Genomic DNA, 13,410 nt, shown 5'->3' with positions numbered 1-13,410 from the left:
CTCTCAACCTTGGTTCTCAATCTGGTTCTTGACTCCCCTACTCTGGGTAAAATACTTTGTGCATTCACCACTTATTCTCCTTATGTTATACACCTCAATAGGCTCAATCCTTATCCTCCTGCACTACAAGGAATAAAGTCCCAGCTTGCCCAACCTTTTGCTATGGGTCGCCTATTCCTTTTCTCCAGAGATGCTGCCTGACCCGTTGAGTTACTCCATGTTTTTGTGTCTATATTCGGTTTAAACCAGCATCTGATTCAGCATCATTGTCTCACAAATCTGAATGAGGGCAGAGGGTATATGTTGTGTATACTGTATGGACTTCAGCAAAGCATTCGACAAAGTTCCACATGGTAGGCTGCTCTGGATGGTTAGATCGCATGGGATCCATGGAGATATAGCTGAATGGATAGAAAATTGACTGTGGAAGGAAGCAGAGGGTTCTGTTTGATCTTCTGTTTGTGCACGCCAGGTTGATTGCATTCATCGAAACAGTAAAGGCCTCTGGTCCTAGACTCTCCCACTAGTGGAAACATCCTCTCCACATCCACTCTATCCAAGCCTTTCACCATTCATCCTTGTGATATATATACACACACTGAACTTTTGTTTTTCTCCCATGATGTACTATGTTCACATATTCAAGTCAAGTCAAGGCCATTCGGCACATGCACATACGAGATGTGCAGTGAAATGAAAAGTGCCAATGCTCGCGGACTTTGTGCAAAAAGACAAACAAACAAACAACCAGACAAACTACAAAGAGAATGGAATCACAGAATCACATAATCTTTTTCATATTAAATATTGTGGGCGGAAGGAAAAAGGAAAAAAAGGGAAAAATAGTTGTGCTGCAGCAAGTAAGAATTTAATTGTCCTATCTGGAACACATGGCAATGAAATTCTGGAATCTTGACCTCCAGTGAGTGGTAGCCCAGTTGTTGGTGATGTGCAAAGATTATAGTTCCTCTATAATCTTTGGTGATGTGTGTGTGTGTGTGTGTGTGTGTGTGTGTGGGGAAAGCGCGCTCCCGTCCTTACATGCAGTGCTGACTGCGGGAGCGCCCATGAGATGAATCCAATTGCTATCTGTGCGCGCACCCCCCCCCCCCCCCCCCCCCTGTCCACTGGACTGCAAAGGCACGGGAGCGCGCCTGGAGCACCGCGGGGACGCGCACGCCTATCTATGAGAGTGAGTGTGTGTTTGGATATTTTTTTTTTGTGCAGTAATGCGGCGGCCCCGGAGATGAAATAGACAGAGGGGTGGACAATTACAACAGCGGGGAGGAGAGGAGAGAGGAGAGAGGAGAAGAGGTGAAGAAGAGAAGAAGATTTAGCCGAGAAGGGGAGAAGAAGTGGTAAGAAAACCAAAGGGTTTGGGGCTCGTAGCTGGGAGCCGGGGCTTGGGAAATGCGGGCGGGCGGGCGGAGCGCTGGTAAACTTGGATGCTGCGCATTTTGCGGTACCCGCTCGTCCAGCCACAGAGACCCGAGATATCGAGCGCAGTGAAACCTTTGTAGATACCACCATGATTAAATGAGGTGTGTGTATCTGTGTGTGTGGTTGCAATAAGGAGCCAGTCTCCTGGGGAGGGGAGGGGGCTCCTCCATCTCCTCGAGGTTACAAGGATGTCCTCCTCGCCTCCCATCCTGGGGCAAACTAAGACCTTGAGAAAGATGTGCAGGAGATGGGTGGTGGACCTCCAGTGGGGCATGGTCCTCCCGTCCTCATGCAGGGCGTGGGGAAGCCTCCGGGGATGTCAGTCTGGGTATTCTCCCTCGCATGGGCGACCCCCTTTTTAGGGGGTGGGACCCCTATTTGAGGGGACGGACTGGGGGCGGAAGGAAGGAGAGGGGGAAGGGAGGGAGAAGGAGAAGGGAGGGGAATCGAAGGGAGGGAGAGAGAGGTGGGAGATGGAGGAAGAGAAGAAAGGGGAAGGGAGGGAGAGAGAGGAGGGTGGGAGAGAGGAGGGGGGGGGAGGGGGGGAGGGGAGGGAGGGAGGGGGAAGGGGAGTGCAGGGATAGAGATTGGGGGAGAGGAGGAAGGGAGGGAAGGAGGGAGAAGAGAGAGAAGGGGGAAGGGCCTGGGGAAAGGAGGAGAGAGAAAGACAAGGCTGGGCCAGGGCTAAAGTTCCCTCATAGGAGGGTCACGGGACCTCCTTACGTGGGTAATGGGGTCCCTTTTGAAGGATCCAGGGGCCTTGTTGCGGTGATGGTGGTGGCTTCACGTCCCCACTCACGAGGGGGAACCCTTCCCGGGGGCGAGAGTGGTTACACGGGGAGATACGCGTGGAAAGGTCGGATGGGAGCGTCTTGTGGGGAGGGGGAGGGGGGAGGGGGGAGGGAGGGAGAGGGGGGGGAGGGGGGGGGGGGGGGGGGGGTAGGTAGGGAGAAATCAGAAGCCACCCATCCTTTCCTCTCTCCCTCCGACCTGAGGTTCAAATATCTCGAAGGGTATTTGAACCCATTGCAATATGATTCCAGGGGTCGGGCCATCAAAATACAAGGGGGTTGTAATCGCTCCCTCCCCCCCAATTTCATGGGCATGGGCCCCATTGACCCGAGGTTCACCAAGCTCCATGTGATGCGCTGTGTTCAGCTGGAATGTACCCCCCTCTTCTGGGATGATGGGAGACCATTTTTAATGCTGTTAACTGTGGGAGAAACCCCTTCACTTTCTTCACCCTGCCCCCCCCCTCCCCCCCCAGCCCCCCAAGCCCCCCCCTCCCTCCCTCCCCCTCCCTCCCCTCCCGTACTCCCCTCCCCCTCCTCCCTCCTCTCTTCCCCCCCTCCCCATCCCCTCCCTCCTTCCCTCCCTCCCTCTCTCCCCCTCCCCCTCTCCCTCCCTCCCTCCCTCCCTCTCTCCCTCCCTCCCTCCTTCCCTCCTTCCCTCTTCCCTTCTCTCTCTCCCTCCCCTCTCTCCCTCCCTCCTCCCTCCCTCCCTCCCTCCCTCCCTCCCTCCCCTCCCTCCCTCTTAACTTCCTCCTTTCCCTCCTCCCCCTCCCCTCTCCTGTCGGTGCTAATCCCACCCCATGCCTGGGCGGCCAAATAACCTGCAAAACTCTGCAACACTCAGCAAGTAAGGAGAGATGCAAAACCTGCAGGCACACACAAGGTGACAAGGGGGAGGCTGCATTGACCTCGTAGTCGTAGTCCAATCAATATTTGTTGCTGATTTATTTGTGTGTGGTGGGTGGGGGGGGGGGGGGGGGGGGGGGGGGGGGGGGGGGTGGTGTAGAGAGATGGAGTGGACACAAACTGCTGGAGTAACTCAGCGGGACAGGCAGTATCCCTGGAGAGAAGGAATGAATGGATGGCGTTTCGGATCAAGACCCTTCTTAAGACTGATGTCAGGGTAGTGGGCTGACATCAGTCTGAAGAAGGGTCTCGACCCAAAACGTCACCCATTCATTCCTTCTCTCCAGAGATGCTGCCTGTCCCGCTGAGTTACTCCAGCATTTTGCGTCTCCCTTGGATTTAAACCAGCATCTGCAGTTCCTTCCCACATGAGATGGAGTGGAATATATTTGTTATCGATTTGGTGCAATTTACTGAAGCAGCTGTGAATGGAACAACCCTGCGCTATCTTGCTATCTTTACCCACTTGATTATATTCTACAAAAAATAATATATTTTGCTAAAGCTCTGTGCCTGGGTTGTAGTTGAGAGGAGGGGCATTCACGGGAGGCCTATTCCTAAATCGCCTTTGAGGTTGACCAGATCCTTTAAGCACCGCAGTGCACAACCAGAATGTAGTGACATTTAGCAAACAGTCACACACTGGCGGAAAGACGTTGAGAAAATGCAACAAAAAAATCTGCAGATATATTTGTTTGAGTTTAGTTTATTGTCACGTGTACCTTGGTCCAGTGACAAGCTTTTGCTGCATGCTGACCAGTCAGCAGAAATACGTGATTACAATCGTGCCGTCCGCAGAGTACACAGACACACGATAAAAGGAATAACATGAATAACGTTCAGTGCAAGATAATTTAGTGCAAGTAATTGACGTGCTAGTTTGATTGCGAACCAGTCTTTTTAGTTTGGTTTAGAGATACAGGTCCTTTGGCCCACCGAGTCGGCACCGACCAGTGATCCCCGCACATTGCCACTATCCTACACTCGGGACAATTTTTTACATTTATACCAAGCCAATTAACCTACAAACCTGTACGTCTTTGGAGTGTCAGGGATTGCGAGCAGAAGGCAGAGGAATGGGGTTTGGAAGGAGAGATAGATCAGCCATGATTGAATGGCGGAGTAGACTTGATGGGGCCGAATGGCCCAATTCTGCTCACATCACATGACCTTATAACCTTATAAGTGTGGGAGGAAACGGAAGATTTGGGAGAAAACACACACGGTCAAGGGGAGAACGTACAAACTCCGTCCAGCCATAAACTAAGCGGACACAAGTTGTGCGCTTGAGATGTGTTTTAATCAGTGAGATACCGCTCCCTACTCCTCAAATGGGCACGGGCGTTGCCCGACCTTATATACCCCTTAAGGGTCAACCCCGTGACCTGCGCCTCCCACACCATGACACCTAACTCCTCCCTCCAGAGCCGAGGGTTCGCTCTGCCAGTGGCCGTCCACCAGGTGGCGCCACACTATGATTCTGTGGATAGAGAGGTAAATAGGGTGTGTGGTATGTCACCATTTATTGATTGGGGGCGGGGGGCGTTGGTTATAAGAGTCAAGAAATCGTGGTGTGGCTCTGCAGCATTTGGTTACGCCACATTTGGAGTATAGTATGCAGTTCTGGTTGTGCGGCCATCACAGGAAGCAAGTGGAGGCTTTGGAGAGAGTGCTGAAGAGAGTTACCACGATGGTAAATGGTTGAGCCTGAAGACGGGTCTCGGCCAAAAACGTCACCGTTCCTTCTCTCCAGAGATGTTGCCTGTCCCGCTGAGTTACTCCAGCATTTTGTGTCTATGCAGTGGGGAATGGGAGCAGTTCATAACAGCATTTTGTGTCAATCGTCTGGTTACCAAAATGAAGTTTGGGTTGGAGGGTATTAGCTACATGGAGAGGTTTGGACAGACTTGGATAGTTTTCTCTAGAATGCTGAAGGTTGAGCAGGGGCCCCTTTGGACTTAAAACTTTAGAGATTATAGCACAAAAACAGGCGAAATAAATGTTCAAATATGCTGTATCCAAGGATATAATGCTGAGGCTTTGTCAGGCACTGGTGAGGCCACACTTGGAGTATTGTGAGCAGTTTTGGGCCCCATATCTGAGGAAGCATGTGCTGGCTCTGGAGAGGGTCCAGAGGGGGTTTACAAGAACGATCCCAGGGATGATTGTGTTAACATGAGGAACGTATGCAAGCTCAGGTCCTGTACTCGCTGGAGTTTAGAACAATGAGGGGGGATCTCGTTGAATCCTAACGGATAAAGGGAGGCCTTGATAGAGTGGTCGTGGAAATGATGTTTCCAATAACGGGGGAGTCTAGAACCAATGGGCACAGCCTCAGAATAAAAGAAGGGGATGAGGTGGAATTTCTTCAGCCAGAGGGTGGTGAATCTGCGGAATTCAATGGCGCAAACAGCTGTGCTAGCCAACAATGGGCATTTTTAAGGTGGAGATTGACAAGGTCTTGATCATAGAAACATAAAAACATAGAAAATAGGTGCAGGAGTAGGGCATTCGGCCCTTCGAGCCTGCACTGCCATTCGATATGATCATGGCTGATCATCCAACTCGGTATCCTGTAGCTGCCTTCTCTCCATACCCCCTGATCCCTTTAGCCACAAGGGCCACATCTAACTCCCTCTTAAATATAGCCAATGAACTGGCCTCAACTACTTTCTGTGGCAGAGAGTTCCACAGATTCACCACTCTCAGTGTGAAAAATGATTTTCTCATCTCGGTCCTAAAAGATTTCCCTCTTATCCTTAAACTGTGACCCCTAGTTCTGGACTTCCCCACCATCGGGAATAATCTACAATAATCTTCCTGCATCTAGCATAAGAGTGTCAATGATCATATGATCATAAAGAGCGTCAAAGGTTACGGAGATAAGGCAGGAGAATGGGGCTGAGAGGGAAAAATTGATTCGCCACGATTGAATGGCAGGGTCGACTCGATGGGCTGAATGGCCTAATTCTGCCCCTATGTCTTTTGGTCCACCATTTCCCGGTATCTGGTCCGCTGATTACAATGTTAGAAAAAAACTCTATAAGAGATTAAATATGCATTGCCTTCCATAAATCCACGTTGAATCTGCTGATACCTATTATCTTCTAAGTGCCCAGTTGGTGCAACTTTTGACACAGATCGATTCAGACGCAAATTGTTCTTACCAGTGATGTGAGAGCAACTCTTCTATAGTCACGTGAGTTTATTTTTCTTCCATATTTTCTGTTCAGGCCTTGCATTCACAATAACGTCAAGGCAGTTGTTGGGGATTCTATAATTAGGGAGATAGGCAGAGTCTTCTGTAGGCACGAGCAAGCTTCCCGAGGGGTGTGCAGTGTCAGGGGACTGGATTTTTTATTTCGAGAGGACTGGAATACAAAAACAGGGATGTAATGCTGAGGCTCTATAAGGCACAAAGCCAGGCCACATTTGGGGTGTTGTGAACAGTTTTGGGCCCGTATAGAAACTGAGAAAATAGGTGCAGGAGGAGACCATTCGGCCCTTCAAGCCAGCACCGCCATTCATTGTGATCATGGCTGATCGTCCCCTATCAATAACCCGTGCCTGCCTTCTCCCCATATTCCTTGACTCCACTAGCCCCCAGACCTCTATCTAACTTTCTCTTGAATCCATCCAGTGATTTGGCCTCCACTGCCCTCTATGGCAGGGAATTCCATAAATTCACAACTCTCTGGGTGAAATTTTTTTTTCTCACCTCAGTCTTAAATGACCTCCCCTTTATTCTAAGACTGTGGCCCCTGCTTCGGGACTCGCTCAACATTGGGAACATTTTTTTCCTGCATCTGGCTTGTCCAGTCCTTTTATAATTTTATATGTATCTGAGGAAGGGTGATGTGCTGGCTCTGGAGAGGGTCCAGAGGAGGTGCTCCCAAGAATGAGTGGGTTCACATAGGATGAGCGTTTGATGGCACTGGGCCTGTACTCGCTGGAGTTTAGAAGGACGAGGGGGGGAACCTCATTGAAACTTGCTGAATAGTGAAAGGTCTGGATAGACTGGATGTGGAGAGAGAGGATGTTTCCACTGGTGGGAGAGTCTAGAACCAGAGGTCATAGCCTCAAAATTAAAGGATATTCCTTTAGAAAGATGAGGAGGAATTTATTCTGCCAGAGTGTAGTGAATCTGTGGAATTCATTGCCACAATAGGCTGTGGAGGCCAAATCAATGGATATTTGTAAGGCAGAGTTAGATAGATTCTTGATTAGAACGGGTGTCTGGGGTTATGCGGAGAAGGCTGGAGAATGGGTTTAATATAAGGAAAGATAGATCATAGACATAGAAACATAGAAATCAAAGAAAAATAGGTGCAGGAGTAGGCCACTCGGCTCTTTGAGCCAGCATCGCCATTCAATGTGATCATGGCTGATCATCCCCAATCAGTACCCTGTTCCTGCCTTGTCCCCATATCCCCATGACTCTGCTATCTTTAAGAGCCCTATCTAGCTCTTCATAGAGTCATGGAATCGTAGTCATAGAGTGATACAACACGGAAACAGTCCCTTCAGCCCAACCTGCCCACACTGGCCAACATGTCCCAGCTACATTAGTCCCACCTGCCCGCGTTTGGTCCAAATCCCTCCAAACCTGTATTGTCCATGTACCTGCTCGAAGGGCCAAATGGCCTACTCCTACACCTATTGTCTATTGCCTACCTGTCTGATTGTTTCCCTGCCACCTACTGGCAGCTTATTCTGGCAGCTTATTCCATACACGCACCACCCCTTGTTTAACGGACTGCGGGATGTACAATTTCCCTTTAACTGTTTAAGTAAAATCTTACCTTAACCGCTCTCAAGTAAGTAATGGGCAGAGACAATAGTTTCATTCTTCTTGGAGATTGCCATCGTTTGCCATTTCACTAATTCCGGTCAAGGACTTGCAGGGATAATACTTCCCATGGTAACTGAAAACTTCAGTTCATGTTTTTTTTTTAACATATGGTATTGAAATGTAACCAGCTTGGGTCATTGTAAACTCTGACATCTGTTGTTCAGTCTCCCCATTGAACCACTTGAAGTGTAATTGACAGAGTGTGGTCGGCAGCAGATGGATCCCACATATACAGATATATACATTATTGCATTTGCTCGGTAACCATGTGTGAACCATCTACTGAACCATTCACTAAACCATCTAATCAGCAACCAGGGAGCGGCCCTGAGCTACTACCTACTATAAACATGTGTAAGAAAGAACTGCAGAAGCTGGAAAAATCGAAGGTAGATAAAAATGCTGGAGAAACTCAGCGGGTGAGGCAGCATCTATGGAGCGAAGGAATAGGTGACGTTTCAGGTCGAGACCCTTCTTCAGACTGATGTGGGGGGCGGGAAGAAGAAAGGAAGAGGTGGAGACAGTAGGCTGTGGGAGAGCTGCGCGAAGGGGAGGGGAAGGAGGGAGAAAGCAAGGACTACCTGAAATTGGAGAAGTCAATGTTCATACCGCTGGGGTGTAAACTACCCAAGCGAAATATGAGGTGCTGTTCCTCCAATTGGATCTACACCACGTGCATGAGTATGTTGTTTATATTGTAAACACACAGAGCTCAAATACATAATTTGTAAGTTCATGCTCAACAACGAATCTAACTAGAGGCTGGGCTAACAGGCTAGATAATATGAGACACTCACCCAGATGACTGTTTAAGTACACAGCGGTAAGCAGTAACATGGATCAGGTCAACTAATACTGACTGATCTAAACCTACCTCATTGGAGGCGCTCAGTCTATCTTTAATCGGACTTTACCAGACTTTATCTCGTACTCAATGTTATTCCCTTCATCATTAGATTAGATTAGATTAGATTAGATTCCTTTATTTGTCATTTAGACCTTTTGGTCTGAACAAAATTTCGTTGCCTGCAGTCATACATATAATAAACAACAAAACACACAATAAACACAAATTAACATCCACCACAGTGAGTTCACCAGGCACCTCGTCACTGTGATGGAGGCAAAAGTCTTAAAGTCACTGTCTCGACCCCTCCTTATTCTCCCTCTGCGCTGAGGCGATCCAGGCCTCCGATGTTGTTACCCCACCGGGCGATGGTAACTCAGTCCCGCGGCTCAACCGTGGGACATTTCAACCGCGAAATGTGTGTTCACTTGGCTCAATTGTAATCGTGCATCGTCTTGTCGGCCCGACGTGAAACATTCATCTGGAATTGGAATTGTAACACTTTATTGTTACATGTGACAAGGGACAGTGGAATTCTCTGCTTGCGCACGCAAGGTATACAAATAGTGGCCACCTAAGGGCCATCAAGTACACTGGCTCCTCCTTTGTTCTCCCCCCTCAACACCCCTCCCCCCTCAACACCCCTCCCTCTCACCCTCACGGCGGTTCCCCCATGGCGGGACCTCCACTGCTTTTCCCCCCCCCCCCCCCCCTCATGGCTGCCCCCGCCCCCCCCACGCCGGGTCCTCCATGGGTCTTCACACCAACTGTGTGTGCCCTGACAGAGTGGAACCAACCCCAGAGGTTAAAGCAACAGCATCTTTATTTAAGCCGACCCACCTCGAAAGTTTAACTCCAATCGAAACTTACCAACCTATCCCCCCCCCCACACAGCACATTCTCCTCGTTTCCTTCAATTCTGGAAGGTTGTTTAGATAGGGATGTAAGGACTGTCTCAAATTGGTTGACCACACAACTTGTAATTCGTGTAAATCAATATCAAATTTGAATGGCTGTGACTCAGGCTAATGCCAGGGATTTGATCATTGACAGGTCCGTTCCAGCCATTCTTACGTCTTCAAGGCTGGTGCTGTATTGAGTCAATAATTTAAATAGATACAATTGTGGATTTGAGCAGCCTGCAGTACGGTGTGGCATGCTGCTGACATATTTGACGGATACATTTATTTATAAATCTCATTGAAATGAATATGCAGGTCCGTACACACGCAGTGGTTCAGCTGGCGAGAATGTTTATCCCGAATGACCCATGACCTGGGCATGAGCAGTTGTAATATCAGTCTGAAGAAGGGTCTCGACCCGAAACGTCACCCATTCCTTCTTGCCAAAGAAGCTGCCTGGCCCACTGAGTTACTCCAGCATTTTGAATCTATCTTCGATTTAAACCAGCATCTGCAATTCTTTCAAGGTGTCAAGGTCAGTTTATTGTTACATGTACCAATTAATGTACAGTGAAACCCCCACGCGTGGTATTAGGGGCAACAGGGATACAGTCAATGGAAGGTTAGCAGATGTACTTTTAAGCAGAGTGAACAGCATTGAATGACATGTTACCTCGAATGACAGTGGTTGAATCCATGATTTTATGTCCCAATGCTGAGAGCCTTTCATTTTGAGAAACTTTAAACTTTAAGGGCCTGTCCCACTTGGCCGTTATTTGCGCCTCATTTACGCATCATATGTAAAATAGGTCGAAGCGCCGTTACGTGCGACGTCATGCGCAAATCACACGGCACCAAGTCGTCTGGTGAGCGTGATGTCATTAGAATACCCTGCGCTGCGTGGCGACGCGTGGTTACGCACGGTGACGTAACCATGCGTCACCACGTGATACACGTGAGATGTCGGGACGCAGCGTGCGTACCCGATGCGTCAGTGTGCGTACCCGCTGCGTCACGAAGGTGGCGCGCAAGGATTTCGTACAGATACCGTGCGCAACCCCACACTCCTCCACGCCTCTCCATGTGCCCATCCCCCGCTACCCACACGCTACCCGTGCGTCTCGACCTATTTTACATATGGCGCGTAAATGAGGCGCAAATGACGGCCTAGTGGGACCGGCCCTTTAGGGCAGTACAGTGTCACAGGGGTAGAGTTTGCTGCCTCATGGCGCCAGAGACCCGGGTTGGATCCTGACCACGGGTGCTCTCTGTACGGAGTTTGTACGTTCTCCCCGTGACCTGCGTGGGTTTTCTTCAAGACCTTCGGTTTCCTCCCACACTCCAAACACGTGCAGGTTTGCCGGTTAATGGACTTCTGTAAAATTGGCCCTGGTGGGTCGGATAGAACCATTGTACGGTGATCGCTGGTCGGCGCGGACTCGTCGGGCTGAAGGGCCTGTTTCTACGCTGTATCTCTCAACTAAACTAAACTCGACTTGATTAGAGAGCCTTGAAGTTGACCCAACATACTGGCTAGCATTTATGTTTACTGCACAGAAAAAAATATTTTAATTTGCCATTGATTGATATTGTTGTGGAAGTTGACAATCATTCTCGTAAACCTCCTCTGGATCCTCCCCAGAGCCAGCTCATCCTTCCTCAGATATGGGGCCCAAAATTGCTCTCAATATTCCAAATGCGACCTGACCAGCCCCTTATAGAGCCTCAGCATTACATTCCTGTTTTTTTGTATTCTAGCCCTCTCGAAATAAAGTGCGGTGGTAGATGTACCGCTAGGCCCTAACTCTGAAGACCAAATGATGCCTGGTTGGATGTCTGCCACAGTGTGTTATTAAAATCAGATAATGGTGAATAGGACTGTATGGTAATGGTATCGCAATGACACCATTGTAATTATTCAGTACTCTGTTAATTCAATTCCTTTCTTTAAGTCTCTGCACTTCCTTCTGTTTCAGACTCCAGGGTATCTATTGACTCAGTTGCCTGATTAAATATTTAGTGACTATTTTTCACTGGTCATTGAAAATTAATTCTCAATGCTTTTGGTGTGATTTGATTTTCAAAGCTGCAGTGGACTTATTTTGACCAGATCACGGGTTGATGAGTTCATAAAATCACAAGTCATAGGAGCAGAATTAGGCCATTCGGCCCATCGAGTCGACTCCACCATTCAATCATGGCTGATCTTTCCCTCTCAACCTCATTCTCCTGCCTTCTCCCTGTAACCTTTGGCACCCGTACTAATCAAGAATCTGTCAATCTCGTCTTTAAAAACAGCCAATGATTTGGTCTCCTCGCCTGCCTATGGCAATGAATTCCACAGATTCACCACCCTCTGACTAAAGAAATCACTCCTCCTCTTCTTTCTAAAGGTACGCCCTTTTATTCGAAGGCTGTGCCCTCTGGTCCTAGACTCTCCCACCAGTGGAAACATAGAATAGAATAGAATAGAATATGTTTATTGTCATTGCACAAAACTGAGCAACGAAATTCCATTTCCACATCCTCTCACACAACCCACCCTATGCAGGCCTTTCACTATTCGGTAAGTTTCAATGAGGCCCCACCTCATTCTTCTAAAATCCAGCAAGCACAGGCCCAGTGCCATTAAATGCTCATCATACATTAGCCCAATCATCTGTGGGATAACTCTCGTAAACCTCCTCTGGAGCCTCTCCAATGCCAGCAAGCACATCCCTCCTCAGATCTGGGGCCCAAAACTGCTGATATGAGTGATTGAAGGAAGTTAGTCAAAGACAACCATTGGTGATAGATAAAAGTGCTGGAGAAACTCAGCGGGTGCAGCAGCATCTATGGAGCGAAGGAAATAGACAACGTTTTGGGCCGAAACCCAACATTGCCTATTTCCTTCGCTCCATAGATGCTGCTGCACCCGCTGAGTTTCTCCAGCACTTTTATCTACCTTCGATTTTCCAGCATCTGCCGTTCCTTCTTAAACAACCATTGATGATATTTTCTGTTCAATAACTCCCTCTGAATTTTTCCCTTTGGTTGTCCAGCCCAGCTGCACTGAAGGTGTTGGCTGCTCGTTGCTGTTTCTCCGCAAGTGGCGGTAAAGTGCGGCATGGTTGCGCGGAGGTAGAGTTGCTGCCTCACAGCGCCAGAGACCCGGGTTCGATCCTGACTATGGTGTGCTGTCTGTACGGAGTTTGCACGTTCTCCCTGTGACCTGCATGGGTTTTCTCCGGGTGCTCCGGTTGCCACCCACGCTCCAAAGACGGTCAGGCGTGTAGGCTAATTGGCTTGGTTTCATTGTAAATTGTCCCTCGTGTGTGTAGGATAGTGTTAGTGTGCGGGGATCGGTGGGCGGCACGGACTCGGTGGGCCGAAGGGCCTGTTTCCGTGCTGTATCTCTAAACTAAGGCAGTGAAGAAAGCGAATGGCATGTTGGCCTCTATAACAAGAGGAGTCGAGTATAGGAGCAAAGTAGTCCTTCTGCAGTAATACAGAGCCCTGGTGTCCAGTTTTGGTCCCCTAATTTGAGGAAGGACATTCTTGCTATTGAGGGAGTGCAGCGTAGGTTCCACAGATTCACCACTCCTGCACCTATTGTCTATTGCTACCTGCTGCACCTTATTGGCATTGCTGGCAAATTTCATCTTGTGCAAGGGAGCGTTCTTTTTGAAGCAT

At 48.9% G+C, this 13,410-nt stretch overlaps 1 protein-coding gene across 10 annotated transcripts in view; it reads left to right on the top strand.

Annotated features, from left to right (window-relative positions):
- Window positions 1-1,199: 1,199 nt before the first annotated feature.
- The window catches only part of nfasca (neurofascin homolog (chicken) a), a 170,863-nt gene continuing 158,652 nt past the window's right edge, over window positions 1,200-13,410 (top strand). For 5 of the 10 annotated variants that reach the window (XM_055654885.1, XM_055654886.1, XM_055654887.1 and 2 more), the window contains exon 1: window positions 1,200-1,358. The gene's annotated coding sequence lies outside the window, so the exon portion shown is untranslated. The remainder of the gene's footprint in view (window positions 1,359-13,410) is intronic. The other 5 variants (XM_055654889.1, XM_055654888.1, XM_055654894.1 and 2 more) reach the window with 1 other exon arrangement.

Source organism: Leucoraja erinacea, chromosome 24 (assembly GCF_028641065.1).
Source record: "Leucoraja erinacea ecotype New England chromosome 24, Leri_hhj_1, whole genome shotgun sequence".
NCBI lineage: Eukaryota > Metazoa > Chordata > Chondrichthyes > Rajiformes > Rajidae > Leucoraja > Leucoraja erinaceus.
This window is presented reverse-complemented; position numbering and strand designations above follow the sequence as displayed.